The 22814-nt window shown below is 52.4% G+C and overlaps 1 long non-coding RNA gene across 1 annotated transcript in view; it reads left to right on the top strand.

Moving 5' to 3' along the window:
- Positions 1-22814, top strand: part of LOC140395435 (uncharacterized) — a 177113-nt gene that overhangs the window by 141206 nt on the left and 13093 nt on the right. The window contains exon 2 of the long non-coding RNA XR_011936193.1: positions 19464-19623. This is a non-coding gene — a long non-coding RNA (uncharacterized lncRNA). The remainder of the gene's footprint in view (positions 1-19463; positions 19624-22814) is intronic.

A 22814-nucleotide genomic window follows, 5' to 3' on the forward strand; every position in this document is an offset into this window, starting at 1 on the left:
CTGATTAGTAAGTTTGCAGACGACACAAAGGTTGGTGGAATTGCGGATAGCGATGAGGACTGTCTGAGGATACAGCAGGATTTAGATTGTCTGGAGACTTGGGCGGAGAGATGGCAGATGGAGTTTAATCCGGACAAATGTGAGGTAATGCATTTTGGAAGGGCTAATGCAGGTAGGGAATATACAGTGAATGGTAGAACGCTCAAGAGTATTGAAAGTCAAAGAGATCTAGGAGTACAGGTCCACAGGTCATTGAAAGGGGCAACACAGGTGGAGAAGGTAGTCAAGAAGGCATACGGCATGCTTGCCTTCATTGGCCGGGGCATTGAGTATAAGAATTGGCAAGTCATGTTGTAGCTGTATAGAACCTTAGTTAGGCCACACTTGGAGTATAGTGTTCCATTCTGGTCGCCACACTACCAGAAGGATGTGGAGGCTTTAGAGAGGGTGCAGAAGAGATTTACCAGAATGTTGCCTGGTATGGAGGGCATAAGCTATGAGGAGCGATTGAATAAACTCGGTTTGTTCTCACTGGAACGAAGGAGGTTGAGGGGCGACCTGATAGAGGTATACAAAATTATGAGGGGCATAGACAGAGTGGATAGTCAGAGGCTTTTCCCCAGGGTAGAGGGGTCAATTACTAGGGGGCATAGGTTTAAGGTGAGAGGGGCAAGGTTTAGAGTAGATGTACGAGGCAAGTTTTTTACGCAGAGGGTAGTGGGTGCCTGGAACTCGCTACCGGAGGAGGTAGTGGAAGCAGGGACGATAGGGACATTTAAGGGGCATCTTGACAAATATATGAATAGGATGGGAATAGAAGGATACGGACCCAGGAAGTGTAGAAGATTGTAGTTTAGTCGGGCAGTATGGTCGGCACGGGCTTGGAGGGCCGAAGGGCCTGTTCCTGTGCTGTACATTTCTTTGTTCTTTGTTCTTTGTTTGGTGATTTAAAACAAATAACTGCTCTGAGTAGCGACTTTAACCAGATGTGCTTCTGTTTAAAGGGTTTTTTTTGTAAGTCTTATGGATGTTAAAAGGACAGCTTAAGGATTACTTAGTGTTGTATTCTTTGGGGGTTGTATTTGAATTAATAGTTGCTAGGATGTTCACTGTATGTTTTAAAAAGGTTAACTTGAGTTCATAGAATAAACATTATTTTGCTTTAAAAAATACTTTTCCATTTCTGCTGTACCACACCTGTAGAGTGGGCCGTGTGCTCCCCATACCACAATCTGGTAAAAGTTGTGGGTCAGGTGAACTCCATGATACACTTTGGGGTTCTCTAAACCCTGACCCATAACATGAGTCATTGGGCAGGAGTGTCCTGCAGCCAAGGCAGGAAGAAAGGGTTTCACAGGTGCCAATCCCCAGGGTGCAAGCTGACACACATGGGTTCAGTCGCACGGGATTCAGATGAGGATTTCATTGAGGCTGAGCTGAAAGAAAAAGCTGCTGGGCATGCACACAGAGATGCTCTGTGCATTGTCAGGCCTGCCACAAAGAGCATGGAAGAGTCAGGCTCGAACTTGGCAAAGAACTCGGAGCCCATCACTTCCAGGACACAACCAACTCCATGCGAATACTTGGGGACTCAATTATTTAGGGGCCAATGTCTCTGCTTCCATTGTAGTCCAGGTCAAAGTCACATAATGACTGATTGCGCCAGTGGAAGCTCAGAGTGAGGCACCACTAAATCTGTTGCTGTGCAAGTGCATTTTGTACAATGCAATCATGGCCTCCGCTACCAGTGCTCAAAAGGGATTGCAGGCCCTCAGAGCAATCTGTGCTCCAGCAGATTATTAGAATTGCTGAGACACTGTCTTGGGGAACTTCAATGGCTCCTTACGAACACAAACCTGTTGGCCTATCTGAGGGTGACAATATTTGTGCTCCTACCACTGCCATTCCACCAGTGCCCCTGCTGTTGTTGTTGTCTGTTGGCCCACCAGTCCAAAGTGCTAGCACTTATGAGATGGGAAAGTCCAAGTCCAGGCCCTCTAGGCTCAGATCTAGTCTAGGCTGTCCTCCAAACCTACCTGTCGTCTCCTTATGGGCTGGATTAGCTCAGTGGGCTCGACAGCTGGTTTGCGATGCAGAACAAGGCCAGCAGTGCGTTTTCAATTCCCGTACCAGCTTACCCGAATCGGCGCTGGATTGTGGCGACTAGGGGCTTTTCACAGTAACTTCATACTTGTGACAATAAAGGATTATTATTATTATAAAGACCAACAGGTTCTTACAACATTGCAGCAGTCACTGGAGTAGCTCTGAATAGGAGCACTGGACCAGGCGAAGGCACCTGCACCATGGTCATTATTTGAATTTTGTACGGAATATTGGATAGTCTCTTCGATAAAAGTGGTTTGGAATCTTATTTTGTGCTGGTTTTATTTCAGCCTCGACACGGTGACGGTCACTAACATCGGGAAGGGAACGTATGTAACTGCTGTAGAATGGGGACTTGGGTTGTGTTTACTGAAACCATAGATTGATGAAACAATCATGGACACCCTGGCTCAAAAAGCAACGTGTTGGTTTCCTCATCCCTTCCTCCCACTTGTCCTCTTTTTCCTCTCTTTAGCTGCTCACCTTATCCCCACTGGCAAGGGTTGTGTCTGCATGAAGGTGGGATTGTACGGCAAGTAGCTGACCACAATGAATTGTTACAACCCTCTGGATTAGTGCAAGGTCAGTTCCAGCCCCACTTGACCTGGAGTCGCAACACAATTGAAATTGACAATTAATTGGGCAGCACGGTAGCACAAGTGGATAGCACTGTGGTTTCACAGTGCCAGGGTCCCAGGTTCGATTCCCCGCTGGGTCACTGTCTGTGCGGAGTCTGCACGTTCTCCCCGTGTGTGCGTGGGTTTCCTCCGGGTGCTCCGGTTTCTTCCCACAGTCCAAAGACGTGCAGGTTAGGTGGATTGGCCATGATAAATTGCCCTTAGTGACCCAAAAAAGTTAGGAGGGGTTATTGGGTTACAGGGATAGGGTGGAAGTAAGGGATTAAGTGGGTCGGTGCAGACTCGATGAGCCGAATGGCCTCCTTCTGCACTGTATGTTCTATGTTCTTCGAAAATATCCAAAGTCCCTGGGGCGGGATTCTCCACTCCCGCGCCGAAGTAGCCGCGCCGTCTTGAACGCCGTCGAGGTTCACGACGGCGCGAAACGGCCCCGGTCCTGACCGATTCAGGCCCTGACAATGGGCTAGGATCGGGGCCACGTCATCTACACGCGCCAGGCCTTGTCGCCTGCGTAAAGGCGGCGCTGCATAGATGACGCGGCCAGCGCTGCATAACGGGCGTCATCCGCGCATGCATGGTTGCCGTCCTCTCTAAGTCCGCCCCGCAAGAAGATGGCGGACGGATCTTGCGGGGCCGTGGAAGGAAGGAGGTCCTCTTTCAGAGAGGATGGCCCGACGATCCGTGGGCACCGATTGCGGGCCACCCCACATTTGAGGTACCTCCCAGTGCAGGATCCCCCCTCCCCCCGCAGGCCCCCCCCCCAGCGTTCACGCAGCAGCGTGACCAGGTGTGGATGGCGCCGGGGGGAACCCGCCGTTTTGGCCTGGCCGTTCGGCCCATACGGGCCTGCGAATAGCGGGGGTGCCGGAGAATCGCCATTTTGGGGGTCTCCAGCGATTCTGCGGCCCGCGGAACTCGACCAGGCTGTTCCCGCCGCTTGGGAGAATCGCAGGAGGGCATCGGACCGGCGTCCCGGGAAATTTTGGCAGACCAGGCGATTCTCCCAACCGGCGCGGGAGTGGAGAATCTCGCCCATGGTCTTTCGCTGTCCAATAATTACAGTCACCAAGTTTGTAAATGTAAAGACATTTAATTTATATTAAGAACAACAACTATAATGAAACAGGCAGCAAATACAACTGCTTAACTATTATCTAATTCCTTACCCCCCCTTCTTTAATTCACCCCACCCTCTACACACACACAAGACAATCAAACACAGACGGGAAAGAGGGATGTGAAGAAAGTCTCTGGCCGGGATTCTCCGAAATGGTGGCTAACCGGAGCGTTTCACGACGGCGTCAATGGGCCGTTTGGCCCAGCGATTCACTTAGCTGAAGGGGGCCAGCAGGGCGCCTGAGTGCTCAACGCAGCTCCGGCTGCCGATACGAGGCCCTACACTTCCGGCCACGGGTCCGCGCATGTGCGATGCGGCCGCCTGAGGCAGCAGCCCGGCGAACCATGCGGACCCACACAGCAAGCCAGCCCCAACAATATAGGCCCCCCCCCCCCCCCCGCAGATCACGCGCGCCAGCAGATCGGTGGCCCCAATCGGAGCCCTGGACGTCACGGAGGACCCCTCCTGTGACGGATCTCCCCCCGCCCCCCACCAGGGCGGCCACGGCAGCCGCCACTCCGAGTGCCCGCCGGGTGGAAACATGTTAGAACCACGCCGGTGGGAACTCGGCCAGCTCCTGGTAGAGAATCGCCCCCCCGACCGGCGCTGCGTCGACCGTGCTCGTGCGACTAGCAACGATTCTCCGGTCCATGGAGAATCGCGGGAAGGCGTCGGACCCGATCACGGATCTGACGCCACATTCTCCGTCCCTGTGCCGAGCGCGATTTCGCGGCGGGGGTCCTACACGGCCGGATCGGCGAGCCAGGTACCCCACGAGGCCGAACGGGTCCAGGCGATCGAGTTCCTCCCGGCCCGGAAGACGTCGGCCATTTTGCGCGCTTTTCGGGGCCTCCCGCGCTTGTGCGCGCCAAAACTTACGGCAACACTGAGGGAGGTGATGCGCAGGCGCGCCCGACGCAAGACCGAACTGCGCGTGCGCAGTGGCGCAAAGAAGGTCATGACATCACGACGTGCGGCAACTGTGGAGCTGCACATTTAAAGCGGCAATGTCCCGCAAGAACCCGACAATGCCTACGCTGTGGCAAGGTGGGCCACTACGCTGCTTACTGTCGAGCAGCTCAACCTGTCAATCTTCCACAACTCCGACAACCTCGCAGGGACGTGCGGACCATTCAGCCTCCCCATTACGAATCTTGCCCAGACGACATCCAGACCGGTGACACAGATAACCGAGACGCCTTCCGGGTTGTAGTCATTGATGGGAACCGAGTTAACACGATCAATCCGGGTGATGAATGGTGTGCCACCCTGACGGTCAACCAATCACCGATAACTTTCCGCCTGGACACTGGCGCCTCCGCCAACCTCATAGCATGGTCAGCCTTCTACGCCATGAAGGTCAGACCACCAATTCGGCCGTCCTGGTGCAGGATGGTTGACTACAACGGGAACGTTATCCCGGCTATGGGATCCTGCCAGCTCCAGGTGACACACAACACACACACGGCCACACTCTCATTCGAGATAGTCGGCTCATCGAAGGACTCCCTGCTGGGCGCACAGGCATGCAAGGCTCTCCACCTCGTGCAACGAGTCCACTCTCTCTCTCCAGACGGAACGTCTGACTTCCCGGATGCAGAGTTTAACGCACAGCTCCAATCGCTCCTCGCCCACAACCAGGAGGCATTCGAGGGCATGGGAACACTGCCATACACCTATAGAATTCGGCTCAAACCAGACGCCACCCCGGTCATTCACGCACCTCGCAGGGTCCCTGCGCCACTCAAAGACCTCCTCAAGCAGCAGCTGCAGGATCTCCAGGACCAAGGGGTCCTATCCAGGGTCACGGAGCCCACGCCGTGGGTCAGCTCCATGGTGTGTGTCAAGAAGCCCTCCGGCGAGCTCGCATCTGTATTGACCCAAAAGACCTCAAGAACAATATTATGAGGGAACATTACCCCATATCCAAACGGGAAGAGATCACGAGTGAAATGGCCCAGGCGAAAATATTTACCAAACTGGATTCCTCTAAAGGCTTTTGGCAGATCCAACTGGATCCGTCCAGCCGAAAGCTGTGCACTTTCAACACCCCTTTCGGCAGGTTCTGCTACAACCAAATGCCATTTGGCATCATCTCGGCATCCGAGGTCTTTCATAGGATCATGGAGCAGATGATGGAAGGCATCGAAGGGGTGCGCGTCTACGTGGACGACGTCATCATCTGGTCCACCACACCACAGGAGCACATCTATCGTCTCCAACGCGTCTTTGCACGCATACGTGAAAACGGCATGCGCCTCAACCGAGCCAAGTGTTCTTTCGGCCAAACCGAGCTGAAGTTCCTGGGGGACCACATTTCCCGGTCAGGTGTCCGTCCGGATGCAGACAAGGTGAGCGCCATCACAGCCATGCCCCAGCCGGCAGACAAGAAAGCAGTGCTACGCTTCCTAGGCATGGTCAACTTCCTGGGGAAGTTCATTCCCAACCTTGCCTCCCACACGACAGCTCTGCACCACCTAGTCAAAAAGTCCACGGAGTTCCAGTGGCAGCACACACACCACCAGGAATGGGAGGAGCTCAAACTCAAGCTCACCACTGCACCGGTACTGGCGTTTTTCGACACGTCTCGTGCCACTAAAATCTCGACTGATGCCAGCCAGTCCGGCATTGGGGCAGTGCTCCTGCAGCGGGATGACACTGCGTCATGGGCCCCGGTCGCCTATGCCTCGCGGGCCATGACCCCCGCAGAGCAGCGCTACGCGCAGATCGCAAAGGAGTGTCTGGGCTTGCTAACCGATTGAGACAAGTTCCATGATTATGTGTATGGTCTTCTCCGGTTCACTGTTGAAACTGACCACCGCCCCCTGGTCAGCATCATAAACAAGGACCTGAACGAGATGACCCCTCGCCTCCAGCGCATCCTACTTAAACTCAGGAGGTATGACTTCCAACTGGTCTACACCCTAGGGAAGGACCTTATCATCGCGGATGCCCTATCGAGAGCAGTGAGCACGCCGCCAGATTCGGAGGGGTTCATATGTCAGGTCGAGGCGCAGGGGGCCTTCACATCGGCAAATCTGCCAGCTGACGACTCCAGTCTGGCCCGTATTCGCCGAGAGACTGTGGCCGACCCCCTTCTACAACGTGTGATGCGCCACATGACGGGAGGGTGGCTCAAAGGGCAGTGCCCGCAGTTCTACAATGTCCGAGACGACTTTGATGGGTCCTTCTGAAGCTGAACCGGATTGTGATTCCGCACAGCATGCACAAGCTGGTTCTCGACCAACTACATGAAGGCCATCTGGGGGTCGAGAAGTGCAGAAGGAGGGCCCGAGAGGCGGTATACTGGCCGGGCATCAGTGTTGACATTGCCAATATGGTGCTCAACTGCCCAACCTGCCAAATGTTTCAGCCGGCACAACCTCCTGAAACGCTTCTGCCCCATGAGCTGGTGACGTGCCCTTGGGCGAAGGTGGGTGTGGACGTCTTTCACGCGCTCGGCAGGGACTATGTCATCGCCATTGACTACTTCTCCAACTACCCAGAGGTCATACGCCTGCACGGTTTGACGTCGTCCACTGTCATCAGGGCCTGCAAAGACACCTTCGCTCGCCACGGCATTCCGATGACTGTCATGTCGGACAATGGGCCCTGTTTCGCCAGCCAGGAATGGTCATCGTTTGCTGCCTCGTATGGCTTCACACACGTGACGTCCAGCCCTCTGCACCCCCAGTCCAACGGAAAGGCGGAGAAGGGCGTTCACATTGTAAAGCGGCTCCTCTGCAAGGCTGCTGCTGCCGGATCGGATTTCTGCCTCGCCCTGCTGGCCTATCGCTCGGCCCCACTAGCCACTGGTCTCTCACCAGCCCAGCTGTTGATGGGTCGCGCCCTCAGGACCACTGTGCCTTCCATTCTGGCGCCCACAATCGACCATGCTCCGGTACTGCACAGGATGCAACTGCAGCGCGGTCGCCAGAAGAGGTCATATGACACACGGGCAACTGATCTTCCCGCTCTGGCCCCTGGAGACGAGGTCCGCATCCACCTACCAGAAGGTGGCTGGTCAGCACCTGCCGAAGTTCTCCGACGCATGGCTCCCCGCTCGTTCCTGGTTCGCATGCCTGATGGATCCGTTCGTAGGCGCAATCGCCGGGTTCTTCGCCTGCTTCCACGCTCACTACGAGGCCTTACACCGACACCGTGCCCTCCCGTTGTTCCTGATTTCGACTTTGTGGAGCTGCCTGCCACCATGCCCCTTCCGTCGTCGCCCGTGGCCAGGCCCGTTCCTCAGCCGGTGATTCCAGACCTACTCTTGAGGCGGTCAACCCGAATTCGTCGCCCAGCTACTAGACTGGACTTATGAGACTGTTTATACATTGAACTCATGCAACCACTTTGTTAATATGTTTATGTTCTTATCGTTACAGGAATTTGTTTTATCGTTCAACATTTCCCCGTTCTTTGTTATGGTACAACCTCGTTGTTATGTCACACCCGACATCGCACCTTGTATATAGTTAAGCCACATGTACATGCTGTAGATATTGCACACACACATCCAGCTGCACTCAGTACACATCTCTATTTATAAACACGTAGGCACATAATCCTGTAAAAAAGAAGGGATGTCATGATATTCAGGTGAACATCACAGCACATGCATATATACATACTGATGGACAGATCAACGGACCAATCAACACACAAAACACGACATCCAATCACGGACAAGAGCATACACAGTACAAAGCAGGGAACACGACACCTCTTGGGCACTCGAGCAGGAGAGGGCTCAGGGCACAGACCTCATTGCCAGCTACTCAGAGGTTCAACCTGTGCTGAATACCAGAGTTTAATATGTTAATAGTTCATTGAAATAAAACTGCGTTGTACCATTCGCAACCGTGTTGGTTTGTCTGTCTATCAGAGTACCCAACACTTCATGTATGTGCAGTCGATGCTTCCTTGCCCCATGGTGAACTCTGTTATCCTGGCAAAGGCATGTGCATGCTCTGCCTACTTCTCTCTGGTCAGAGGAAACAACACTATACTTATCTCTCCTGGCATAAGGAGTGTTCGTCACCTCCCTTATCCAGCCGAGGTCTGCAAAGTGGGTTATGTTAAAGATGGTGCTTGCTCCAGCCTGGATGGATCCTAAAATTAAAACTTCATGGCCTCAGTCATCTTCTCAGCCACAGGCAGCACCACCCTTGCCTTTCTCTGAGCTCTACTTGCACGAGGTGACAGATATGGGGTGGCACGGTGGCACAGTGGTTAGCACTGCTGCCTCACAGCTCCAGGGGCCCGGGTTCAATTCAAGCCTCAGGTGACTGTCTGTGTGGAGTTTGTACTTTCTCCCCGTGTCTGCGTGGGTTTCCTCCGGTTTCCTCCCTCAGACCGAAGATGAGCAGATTAGGTGGATTGACCATTCTAAATAGCCCCTTAGCGTCCAGAATGTGTAGGTTTGGTTATTGGGATAGGGTGGGGAAGTGGGCTTGGATGGTGTGCTCTTTCAGAGGGTCGGTGCAGACTTGATGGGCTGAATGGCCTCCTTCTGCACTGTAGGGATTCTGTGATATCTGTGAGTGCTTCCTTTATAAAATTAAAGTGATAAGCACATTGTTCCTGGCTTAAGTTGGGGAAAAAGAAATGCTCTTTGAGGATATCCTCTTCCTTGTCCCTCTGTGAGCAGCTTGTCCTTCTCTGTTCTACCCCTGCCCAGTCTACCTTTCATGCTACAGCCAAAGGGGGAATATAAACTGCAGTATCCATGCCTAAGACCAAGTGAGAAGATCAGAACCCCTAATGTCAGAACCATGACCTCCTCCGTATGCAGCTTCACACCCCCATCAACTTCACCAACTTTAAACAGCAGTAGAAAGCCCATGAGGAGCTCTTGTGGTGTAGTTGATGTGACCCTACTGCTGAGCCAGTCTGCAAATCTGCCCAACAAACATTGATGGCAGATGGTAAGAGTGGGAGAGATTCCTGGTCAGCCGTGTGATGGGAAGGAAGTTGCAGCCTCCCCATCACTGTCCATAGCTCCAGACGTCAACATGCATGTAATTAGTGTGGACTCCTGAGTGAACTGTGACACACCACCACCAGAAAACCCAGAGCTCTGAAAGTAGCTGACAATGTAAAATGTATTAATTGAGGTTCAGTAGAGACCGCTGGAAGACATTGGTTGGCCGGTTACTCGAGCACATATAAATAAACATTCTTCCGTGACCGGTGGGCACCTTTGGGGCTGGGGTGTATCATCACTCCTGGAAAGGGCATTTTTGTTTGGTTAAAGTTACAGTTTTGCTTTAGTTACAGTTCTCCACCAGGGACTGTCACCCCTCTCGTTTAATTTATTGATTTTTGTTTTATTTTGTAAGAGTACAAAGAAACGCTGACTGTGACAAGAGTTGAGTGGAGATACCTGTATTGTTTAACTGTGTGAATAAATCTTTCTCAATTAAAGACCGGCTTTGATTTTGTGGCGATTGTCCCTTTAAGGGCTACACAGCAGAGTAAGGGTCACATGACCTATGTGACTAATGGGGACTCAGAGTGTGGAATCATCCCCATGGTGAGAGAGGCTCCTAGACATAGAGACATTTTGGAAGTTAGCTATAGCCAGGAGGCAGCTGTACTCTTCTTAGTGATAAATAATGCTGGGGCTTCTGTTGTTTGTAGTATACATAAATGATTTGGAGGAAAATGTACTACGACTAATAATAATAATCACTTTATTGTCACAAGTAGGCTTCAATGAAGTTACTGTGAAAAGCCCCTAGTCGCCACATTCCAGCGCCTGTGTAGCTGGTCTGATTAGTAAGTTCGCAGATGACACCAAAGTTGGTGGCGTGGCAGATAGTGTTGAGGAGTGTCAGAGGATACAACAGGACATAGATAGGTTGGAGACTTGGGCAGAGATATGACAAATGGCGTTTAATCCAGATAAATGTGAGGTAATGCATTTTGGTAGGTCTAACATAGAGGGAAAATATATAGTAAATGGCAAAACTCTGAGGAATATAGAAAGTCGGAGCGATCTGGGTGTACAGGTCCACAGGTCTTTGAAAGTGGCAACACAAGTGGACAAGGTAGTCAAGAAAGCAAACGGAATGCTTGCCTTCATTGGACGGGGCATCGGGTATAAAAACTGGCAAGTCATGCTACAGTTTATAGAACCTTGGCAGTGTCGCACTTGGAATATTGCGCACAATTCTGGTCGCCACACTACCAGAAGGATGTGGAGGCTTTGGAGAGGGTGCAGAGGAGATTTACCGGGATGTTGCCTGGTCTGGAGGGTGTTAGCTATGTGGAGAGGCTGAATAGACTTGGACTGTTTTCATTAGAACGACAGAGATGAGGAGCGATCTGATAGAGGTCTACAAGATTATGAAGGGCATGGATAGAGTGGATGGGCAGGCACTCTTTCCCAGGGTGGAGGGGTCAGTCACCAGAGGGCATAGGCTTAGGTTCGTGGGCAAAGTTTAGAGGAGGTGTACGAGACAGGTTTTTTACACAGAAGGTGGTGAGTTCCTGGAACGCGTTGCCAGGGGAGGTTGTGAAAGCAGATACATTAACAGTGTTCAACAGGCATCTCGACAAATACATGGATAGCATGGGTATAGTGGGATACGGCACTAGGAAGTGCTGAGGGTTTTGGCCAAGGGTGGTATCATGACCGGTACAGGCTTGGAGGGCCGAAGGGCCTGTTCCTGTGCTGTATTGTTCTTTGTTCTTTGTGTTCATTAATGAAGTCTGTGAAAGTGCATCTTTACACGTTTCTTCCTTCACCAACTGGCTAGCAGGGGTATAACAGAGAATTTTTCAAACTTTTTCCTCTGGAACCCACTTTTGCCAACCAGCTGATCCTCGGAATCCATGCTAGCCAATCTTCGTGACCCTCACCGACCAACTTTCGCGACTCAAGCCACCGACCCGACCTGCCAATAGTTCCACCCTCGACACCCCCTGGCCACCCCCAGCAGTCCCCCCAGCCCTCACGGAAGCACCCCCCCCCCCCTCCTGGCCAGCAACACGGCTCCCGCCCGACTGTGGCGGCGCTGGGCACAGTCCGCAGCCACCGTACCAGGTTCCTGTGCAGCTGGGACCATGAGTGAACTGCGCGGTCGTGAACTCAGCCCATCGGGTGTGGAGCAACAGGGTAGGACCTTCAGGTGACGTCCTGAGGCCGTCCCAACAGCGTGCGGCGCGTCCCGCGATGACGCAGTTTCAGAGGGGGCGGAGCATGCGTAACCTGCGTAAAACAGGCGCCGCCCCCGATCCAGTCGTATAAGTGGATTCTTCGCCCGATGGCTGTTTACGAAATCGCCGCTGGGAAAGGGAGAAACTTGCCCCTGGTATAACAGCTGATCCCTTTAAGTAGCATGGGGAGGAGTCCTTCCTGCCACTAAATACACATCAAATGTGCCTATTTCAGAGAGGGTGTTAAATGGCCGGTCTGGCATCAAATCAATTTCGCAGTGACTGGTATCACAATCTACCTATTCTGCAGATCCCCTCCTAACACCCATGTAATGCCCTCACCAAGATGGTGTTTGCTGCAAATAGTGCTGGAAACATGCACAGGGAACGCAGACTCTATTTTGATACCAAAATAGCACCAATGGTGCCGTTAAACTACGGAGCTGGAATTTAAAGCTATTGATGTGATTTGATGAAACAACTACCATTAGATTTCAGTCTAAATAAGTCCACAGGGCCAATCAACAAAAGTTGTTTGTGAAGGCACAAATGTTTCCCCAGTTTCTAACATTGCTAACTGACACAATAATACCATTGGTATAACTGAAGTGAATGGGTTCTGTTATAACCCCAGCGAGCTCACGGGATAGGAACCATCAGTTTCCTGTGCCCTCCGGGGAATATGAATTTCCCCGGTAAAGGGGTGTCACCCCTCGAATATAAAAATACCATGGTAAAACGGATTCCCCACATGGTGTGATTCTGGCTCAAAAAACGTATCATTGCCTTCATAGAACAGGACAGCAGTTATGAACAACCTCAATGACACCTTTGATGGAGATCAGCATAGCGCGGGTTCTGAATTTTACCACATCATGGACGGGATTCTCTCAGCCTGGGGCCGGAGATTCCCCACAACCGGCACGAATCTGCGGAGAATCGGCGCCATTGGCGCGGCGCCGGTTGGGGGCCGCTCTAAATGCCACCCCCCCCCCCGCGCCAATTCTCGGCCCGGGATGGGCCATGCAGCTGTCGTAAAAAAGCCCAGTCCCGCCAGCACCGTCCACACCTGCTCTCAGCTGGTGGGAACCCGGCATGGAAGGGTCGGGGGGCAGCCTGTGGGGGGGAAGGGGGGGTCCGACCCCGGGGGAGGCCTCGGCGGGCCAGCCTCTCTGGCTGGGGGCCTCCTTTCTTCCATGCCGGCCCCTGTAGCCCTCCGCCATGTTGCGTCAGGGCCAGCGCGTTGAAGGGAGCCACTGCGCATGCACGCGTTGGCGCCGGTGCCACTGCGCATGCGCGGATCCCGCGGCGCCCAGTTGACGGCGTCAACCGCTCCAGTGCCGTGCGGGCCCCCTATAGGGGCCAGAATTGCTGATCCTGAGGCCGTGTTGACGCTGTCGAAAACGCGACAGAGTTTCCGACGCCGTCAACACTTAGCCTCATGATCACAGAATCCCGCCCCATCTACCGTATGACTCAAAACTGGCGTGAGGATGACAGAAACGCTGCCCGACTGCATTACATCCAATATCACCTTTTCCAATGCGGAAATCACTCCTGTTTTGCGAGTGTCTTATTCGGCCCAAAGAATGGAAAAGCTGGAAGAGTTATACCTATCCATATTGTTTTAAACACTAATACATTGGCACACAGAAAAGGAATTGTTAAACATTTTTCAGAAAGTTACACCTCTTTAATCAAAATATCTTCAGGGTTTACGGTGAAAATCAAATTAATTTCCTGGGTATCGTAAATATAAAATAATGGTTATCCAGCTGTAAATTGTATTTGGAATATCCGCCACATCTTTTATATACAAGTGAAAGTGACTCCTCGTGAAGATGATGAATTCCCTGCTATAACCACTTGATGTGCTTCAGTAATTGCAATGCATAAAACTGGATTTCTTTAACGTGGTTTAAAAAAAAATCATGTCATAAAAACCACAACCCGTGAACTTGAACTTTCACGCATTCCCTGTTGTTGTGCGAAAGATAATGGTTAGTAAAATGTCAATGCCAAGCTAAAATTGATGAATGCCAGACCAATATGTGAAGCGCGCCTCTCCAGCGAAAAGCTCCTGTGTAACTTTGGATTTTCTTTTATTGTGCATGTGCAGATCTTTTGACCATGAAATAAGGAGATAATCTGTAACTCTTTGACAACTGCATCGGGATTCTTTTATTGCACATCATTCTTTGGATTTAACGCAACTATCTTCCTGTCCAGTATGTTAAAGCATGTGTTCAGTTGCTATTTTTTTCCCCTGCAAGCTGTTGGTAAAATATGGAACAAATTATTGCCGGTGGGTGTTGAAGCTAAACGGATTAAGGACTGAAAAAGGCAAGACTTGCATTTCTGTAGCTCCTTTCAAAACCTCACAATGTCCCAAAGCACTTTACAGCCAATAAAGTGCTATCTGAAGTGCAGTCACTATTGTAATGTGGAAAATCGGGCAGGCAATTTGCAGATGTCAAGTGAGGGAACTGGACCACAAAAAGGCAGTTGAATGAGTTGTGAAAGTTCAGTCTTTACTTACAAAAATATTGAAATAACAGTACAGCATGGATTCAGAAACCAGCAGCAGCTATGCACGACTATATACAAGCTTCTCATGGCAATACTAAAACCTGCGCAAGCCGTTGCCATTGATGGTGTCACTTGCGCATGCTAAAGACATCCGTATACATAATCAAAGAGGAAGATGCTTACTGTAACACTCCATAACGGCAAGGGTCCCACAAACAACACATCGAAAATAACCAGATTACTTGTTTTCGAGGTGTTGGCTGAGGGATAAATATTGGCCACCAGCCAAGGGAGAACTTACCTTCTCTTCTCTGTGACCCGAACAGGTGCCGGAATGTGGCGACGAGGGTCTTTTCACAGTAAATTCATTGCAGTGTTAATGTTAACTACTTGTGACAATAAAGATTATTATTCAAAAAAGAAACTGGAACTTCCAGTGGTGACCATGGTGTGAGTGGTTGCACATTTGGTATCTCCCGCTCATGGTGGACTTTTTGGCCCTTTTCCTCCGATTTACGGTGAATTTGATCGATTAAACAAGGGGCTGATGAAGTAGAAGAGGCGGATTCCCCACCAGTGTATGGATTCGTGGACCAGAAATGATCTGAAAAGAAGAGAATGTTAGTCGAAGACGGGAGTGGAACCTGCGACACAGGGGAATATGGCAGAAGGTCAGGGACCGAAACTGCCAACCCAGTGATCAACCGAACAACTTGTGGCCTTTCTCCATGAGAAATTTGCTCTGCATAGAAAGGAATATCTGGAAGACCTGGCCAGGGTGGTGGATCCGATAAAGACGGGGTTTGATCGTATGGAGCAGAGACGGGAAACCCAGGGCCAGGCGATCCAGAAGGTGGAAGAGGCAGTGGCTGAGCACAACGATTAGCTAGCCACGTTGGCAGTGGAGATGGGGCTGATGAAGGACCACCATAAGAGGCTGCAGGATAAGGTGGAGGATCTGGAGAATAGATCCCACCGGCAGAATCTGAGGATTGTCAGCCTGCCGGGGGGCAAGTGAGGGATCGGATGCAGGTGCACATGTTTCTGGGAGAAGGTGCGTTTGCTCAGCCCTTGGCGATGGACAGGGGCACTGATGAGGAAGCTGCTAAGGAACGAGCCGACGAGGGCGATGACGGTATGAATGCACCGGTTCCTAGACCAGGAACAGATCTTGAGTTGGGCCAGGCAGACGAGGAGCTGCTTGTGGGAAGGCAATGAGCTGCATGTCTATCAGGACCTGGGTGCGGAACTGGCCGAAAGAAGGGCAAGTTTTAATAAAGTGAAATCGACCCTCTTTAAGAAGGGGGTGAAGTTCAGCATGCTGTACCCAGCTTGTTTGTGGGTCACTAATGAGAGCCAGGAACTTTATTTCGGATCATCACAAGAGGCGATGAACTTTGTCAGGGACAAGGGACTGGCAGCTAATGGAGGACATTGAACTTCGGGGCAAGTAGTTGTGTTTTTGAACTGCTGTTAAACTTCTTTTTCTTCTGGTTTTGAATGTAAGTTTGGCCATTGCTCAGTTTTATTTGCGGGTTAACTTTGTTCTTCATTGGGGACAGGGGGTGGAATTTTCTTTTTTGTGTTTGTTGGGGATTGTAATGTTCGCGTATGTACATAAGTTGGTCGAGCGGAAGGGAAGGGGACCAGTGGGGCGTAGGATGCTTGACGCCATGGGTGGGGGCTACCAGGCTAGCTGGGCGGGTTAGCTCAGGGAAGCGCAGTGGGGAGGCGAGCTGGTGATAAGTTTGTTGAAGAGGGTTGGGATTGTTCTTTTGTTATGGAGGGGAGAGAGAGGGAAGGGGGCATTGATCTGCTGACAGGGGAGGGACTGGCGTTTGGCGACAGAATGGGGATCGATGATGGTGGGCACATAGGGGCGGGCTTGAAGAGGCGCAGGACGCAGACTGGAGGCTGGCCTAAGAAGGTTTATGGTTAATCGGTAGGGGGGGGGGCCCGACCAGACTGATCACATGGAGCATGAGAAAGCTGAATGGGCCGGTCAAGAGGGCTCGCGTGTTCACGCATCGGAAGAGTTTAAAGGCGGACGTGACAACGCTACAGGAGACACACCCGAGGCTGGTGGATCAGACGAGGCTGAGGAAGAGATGGGTGGGGCATGTGTTTCATTCGGGGCAAGGGGGGTAGCAATTTTGATCAATAAGGGGGTGTCATTTGAAGTGGGGAGCATAGTGCTGGACTCAAGGGGTAGATGTGTTATGGTGGGTGGGAACATTTATGCACCAAACTGGGAGTTCATGAGGCAGGTGTTAGGGAAGATTCCGGATCTGGACTCGCATCGGCTGATCATGGGGGGGAGACTTTAATACGGTTATAGATCCGAGGCTGGATCAGTCGAGTTTGGGGCATTTAATGAGGCTAGAGAGCGAGGTGTCCTTCCATTACAATCCCCAACAATGTCACAGCCTTTGATCTCCTTGATTCTGAAGAGGGAAAAGGACCCAGAACAATGTGGGTCATACAGGCCAATCTCCCTACTGAATGCAGATGCCAAATTGCTGGCCAAGATTTTGGCTTTAAGAATAGAGGATTGTGTCCCTGGGGAGATAGGGGAAGACCAGATGGGATTTGTCAAAGGAAGGCAGTTAACGGCCAACATTAGAAGGCTCCTGAATGCTATCATGATGCCCTCCGAGGGTAGGGAGGTGGAGGTAGTGGTCGCTATGGATGCGGAAAAGGCTTTTGACCGGGTGGAGTGGAATTATTTGTGGGAGGTCCTGGGGCGGTTTGGGTTTGGGCAGGGTTTTGTGGACTGGGTTCAGTTGCTGTACCAAGCACCGGTGGCGAGTGTGCGGACGAACCGAGGGAGCTCGGAGTATTTTAGACTGCATCGGTGAACAAGGCAGGGATGTCCATTCTCCCCACTGTTGTTTGCTTTGGCCATAGAACCGTTTGCTTTAGCACTGAGTGGGTCAAAGGACTGGAAGGGGCTAGTCCGGGGGAGGCGGGGGGGGGGGGGGGGTGGAGCACAGGGTCTCATTATATGCAGAAGGCCTACTACTGTATATTTCTGATCCATTAGGAGGGGTGGGAGAGATTATGTGGATCTTAGGGGAATTTGTCTGGTTCTCGGGGTACGAATCGAACATGGGTAAGAGCCAGGTTTTTGTGATCCAGGCGAGGGGGCAGGAGTGGTGACTGGGGGAGTTGCTGTTTAAAGTGGTGGGAGGGAGTTTTCGATACTTGGGAATCCAGGTGGCACGGGGATGGGAGCAGCTACATAAATTAAATCTGGCCCATTTAGTTGAGCAAATGAAGGAGGACTTTTGGAGGTGGGACATGCTCCCGTTGTCACTGGCGGGGAGGGTACAGACCATATAGATGACGGTTCTCCCGAGATTTTTGTTTATTTTCCAGTGTCCCCCTATTTTTATCCCGAAAGCTTTTTTTAAGCTGGTTAATGCGGTGATCTCTGGGTTTGTGTGGGCGGGTAAAACCCTTAAGGAAGTAAGGAAGGTGCTGTTGGAGCGGAGCCGAATGGGGGGGGGGGGGGTGCTGGCCTTACCGAACATTAGGAATTCCTACTGAGTGGCAATTATAGCCATGATTAGCAAGTGGGTAATAAGGGCGGGGTAGGTATGAGAGTTGGTGGAGGCGGCATCATGTAGGGGCACAAGCTGAGGGGCACTGGTAATGGCGCCTCTGCCATTCTCACCGGCGCGGTACTCCACAAGCCCGGTGGTAGTGGCAACACTGAGAGAGTGGCGGAGACATATGGGAGTGGAGGGAGCGTCGGTGTGGGCTCCAATTTGTGGGAACCACCGGTTTCTCCCAAGGAGGTTGGATGGGGGGTTTCGGAGGTGGCAGAGAGCAGGGATTGAGAGGCTGGGGGACCTATTCATTGATGGGTGCTTCCCATGTTTGGAGGATTTGGGGGAGGACTACGAACTGCCGGGAGGGAATGGGTTTAGCTATCTGCAGGTGAGGGACTTTGTACAAAGGCAGGTTTCGACCTTTCCGATACAGGACAAGGTAGTTTCAAAAACGGGAGTGTGGGAGGGGAAGGTCTCTGAAATTTTTTAAGAGCTCATGGAGTGGGAGGGAACCCAGATATGTTAGGTTAAGCATAAGTGGGGGGTGAGCTGGGTAAGGAGCTAGAGGCAGATCTGTGGGAGGATGCTCTGAGTAGAGTCAACACATCCACATCATGTGCCAGGCTCAGCCTGATACAATTTAAGGTGGTCCACAGGGCACACATGGCAGTGGCCTGGATGAGCAGGTTCTTTGAAGGGGTGGAGGATAAGTGTGGGCGGTGTGCGGGAGGGCCTGCAAACCATGTCCACATGTTTTGGGCATGTCCGAAGCTCAGGGATTCTGGCAGGGATTTGCAGACGTCATGTCCACGGTGTTAAAGACAAGGGTGGCACCGAGTCCAGAGGTGGCGATTTTTGGAGTGTTGGAAGACCCGAGAGTCCAGGGGACGAGAGAGGTTGACATTTTGGCTTTTGCCTCCTTGAGGCGGAGGCGGATCTTATTGGCATGGAGGGACTCGGAGCCCCCGAAATGGGGGTATGGGTTAGCGACATGGCAGGGTTTCTCAGGCTTGAGAAAATCAAATTTTCCCTAAGAGGACCAACGTAAGGGTTCTTCTGGAGGTGGCAGCCGTTTATCGACTTCTTCGGGGACAATAAACTGTTAGCAGATACAACGGGGGGGGGGGGCGAGGGTTAGGGAATGGGCCGGGGGTAGGGAGGAGTTAGTTTAGTTTAGTTTAGGCGAGATCAACGAGAGGAGGAGGAGGGGAATTGTGTGTATAAGCCATGTGGGCTGGGTATGGTTCTTGGTTGTGGGAGTTTTATTTACTGAGTTATGTTTACATTTGTATTTGTTGTTATAAAATCATAAATGCCTTAATAAAATGTTGTTTTTTCAAAACTATGTTGCAGGATTTTATGCAGCCACCCAAAAACGCAGAGGGGCCTTAATTTAATGTCTCATCCAAAAAAAACAGCAGATTGTGCTGAACTCCCACAGTACCGCACCGGAATGTCAGCTGTAATTTTACACACAAATTTCTAGAGTGGAGCTTGAGACCATAACTCAGAGGTAAGAGAGCTACCTATTGAGCCACGTCTGATACATTTTTAATTAACCATTAGGTATAGTCAGAGGATATATTACACATCACCTGTTCTTCAGAATGCAGATTAACATTGAAATATAATCATTAAAAAGTTTGTTGCGTGACACAAGGAACTGGATTCTCCGTTTGAGAGATTAGCAACGGAATTCTCCATTCCTGAGACTAAGGGCTGGATTCTCCATTCTGGAGACGAAGTGTTGATGCTGACATGAAAACTGTGGAGTTTCACGACAGCGAAATCATGTCCACAGCTGCAGCAATTCAACCGCTCCCAAGGGGCTAGCTGATGCGACCACCAATTCACAAGAGACGTTGAGGAGAAGTGAACAGTGGTTTTAATCAGCTAGATCTGTGCCTGCCTGCAACTTCCCTGTACTGAGTGTCGCCTACAGGCTGCAGATCTATATACCTCCCCCGAGGGGGCGGAGCCATAGGCGGAGCCTACAAGGGCATCAACATAATACAATACAATGTAATGCAATACAATGGTGAATGGTAGCAGTAATACATTCACCACACTAGCGTAACAAGGAACGCCAACTTTGGGAATGGATTGACACACCGCCGCGGCTGGACATAAGGCATTCTCCACCTCCCTCACACAAGCGTCGCAGCGCCACCGACCTCCAACATGGCCGCAAAGTGGTCATTGCCGCACTGTCTAACACTGTCGTTGTTTGTCTTTGCCCCCCCACCCCCCAGGACAAGGCCACGCACAACCGCCAGGAGCGGGAGAAGACCGGAGGGGGTCCACCAGACCTGCGACCCCAAACCATGGCAGAGCAGAGGGCATTGGACGTGGTCGGCGGCCCGGAGGAGAGGGAGGTCACTGACACGGAGGTCGTCAGCGCGCGACAAAGTGAGACCCCCTGCCTGGTTGCGGGTCCTCACGACAAATGTCCACCTGAACCCCCCCCGCTGAATCTGGTGGGCAGCGGGCAGAAAAGAGCGGCACCATGCCACCCAGGACGCCTGAGGAGCAGCCAAGCCCATCCAGGTCGGGTCGTCCCAGGAGACGTGTGCCAACGGGGACCCTTGTCGCAGGGCAGGAGTCACAGCAGGCCACCTCCACTGCTGCTGTACCGCCTGGGGAACCACAGAGGCGTAGTGGTAGGGCCCGTAAGGTCAGAAAGTTAGACACCAGTTGAGTTGGCACCAGTGCAGGGCACAGCTTAGATATAGGGACTAGGGCACAGACTGTATGTTATTGTACAGAATAAACACATGTTCACACCGTTAAAACCAGCCTTGGTGCTCTGTCTGATGGGTGTGGGGGTGGGGCGGTCAGTGCTGGCCACTGGGAGTGGGAGTGGTGAACGGTGAGGCCGTGTAACTCCTCTATCCCCCTCCCCCCCACCCACCCCCCGACAGTCCCCAGAACCCCCTCCCCAGCTATTCGACAAGGCTGTGTGATTGACTGGCCAGCTCACATGCAGAGATCACCCAGGTGGGCATGAGCCAGACATTGTCTAACGATGTTGATCATGGAGCTCATCGCAGAGTGGGCTGTCATCATCCTCCATCCGATGGACCAGACCTGCTGTCACTGCCAACCCAGTGCCCCCGGCTCATCGTGCCGCAGGTATATATAACGCATGCGTGTGTTTTGGTGGTGTGGGAGGTGAGGGTGTTGGATGGTGTGGGAGATGAGGGTGTTTGTGGTGTGGGAGGTGAGGGTGTTGGATGGTGTTGGACGTGAGGGTGTTTGTGATGTGGGAGGTGAGGGTGTTTGTGGTGTGGGAGATGAGGGTGTTCGGTGGTGTGGGAGATGAGGGTGTTTCTGGTGTGGGAGATGAGGGTGTTCGGTGGTGTGGGAGGTGACGATGTTCGGTGGTGTGGGAGGTGAGGGTGTTCGGTGGTGTGGGAGATGAGGGTGTTTGCGGTGTGGGAGGTGAGGGTGTTCGGTGGTGTGGGAGGTGAGGGTGTTCGGTGGTGTGGGAGGTGAGGGTGTTTGTGGTGTGGGAGGTGAGGGTGTTCGGTGGTGTGGGAGGTGAGGGTGTTCGGTGGTGTGGGAGGTGAGCGTGTTTGTGGTGGGGGAGGTGAGGGTGTTCGGTGGTGTGGGAGGTGAGGGTGTTTGTGGTGTGGGAGGTGAGGGTGTTCGGTGGTGTGGGAGGTGAGGGTGTTTGTAGTGTGGGAGGTGAGGGTGTTTGTGGTGTGGGAGGTGAGGGTGTTCGGTGGTGTGGGAGGTGAGGGTGTTGGTGGTGTGGGAGGTGAGGGTGTTTGTGGTGTGGGAGGTGAGGGTGTAGGATGGTGTGGGAGATGAGGGTGTTCGGTGGTGTGGGAGATGAGGGTGTTTCTGGTGTGGGAGATGAGGGTGTTCGGTGGTGTGGGAGGTGACGATGTTCGGTGGTGTGGGAGGTGAGGGTGTTCGGTGGTGTGGGAGATGAGGGTGTTTGCGGTGTGGGAGGTGAGGGTGTTCGGTGGTGTGGGAGGTGAGGGTGTTCGGTGGTGTGGGAGGTGAGGGTGTTTGTGGTGTGGGAGGTGAGGGTGTTCGGTGGTGTGGGAGGTGAGGGTGTTCGGTGGTGTGGGAGGTGAGCGTGTTTGTGGTGGGGGAGGTGAGGGTGTTCGGTGGTGTGGGAGGTGAGGGTGTTTGTGGTGTGGGAGGTGAGGGTGTTCGGTGGTGTGGGAGGTGAGGGTGTTTGTAGTGTGGGAGGTGAGGGTGTTTGTGGTGTGGGAGGTGAGGGTGTTCGGTGGTGTGGGAGGTGAGGGTGTTGGTGGTGTGGGAGGTGAGGGTGTTTGTGGTGTGGGAGGTGAGGGTGTAGGATGGTGTGGGAGATGAGGGTGTTTGTGGTGTGGGAGGTGAGGGTGTTGGATGGTGTTGGACGTGAGGGTGTTTGTGATGTGGGAGGTGAGGGTGTTTGTGGTGTGGGAGATGAGGGTGTTCGGTGGTGTGGGAGATGAGGGTGTTTCTGGTGTGGGAGATGAGGGTGTTCGGTGGTGTGGGAGGTGACGATGTTCGGTGGTGTGGGAGGTGAGGGTGTTCGGTGGTGTGGGAGATGAGGGTGTTTGCGGTGTGGGAGGTGAGGGTGTTCGGTGGTGTGGGAGGTGAGGGTGTTCGGTGGTGTGGGAGGTGAGGGTGTTTGTGGTGTGGGAGGTGAGGGTGTTCGGTGGTGTGGGAGGTGAGGGTGTTTGTAGTGTGGGAGGTGAGGGTGTT

This window comes from Scyliorhinus torazame, chromosome 2 (genome assembly GCF_047496885.1).
Source record: "Scyliorhinus torazame isolate Kashiwa2021f chromosome 2, sScyTor2.1, whole genome shotgun sequence".
NCBI lineage: Eukaryota > Metazoa > Chordata > Chondrichthyes > Carcharhiniformes > Scyliorhinidae > Scyliorhinus > Scyliorhinus torazame.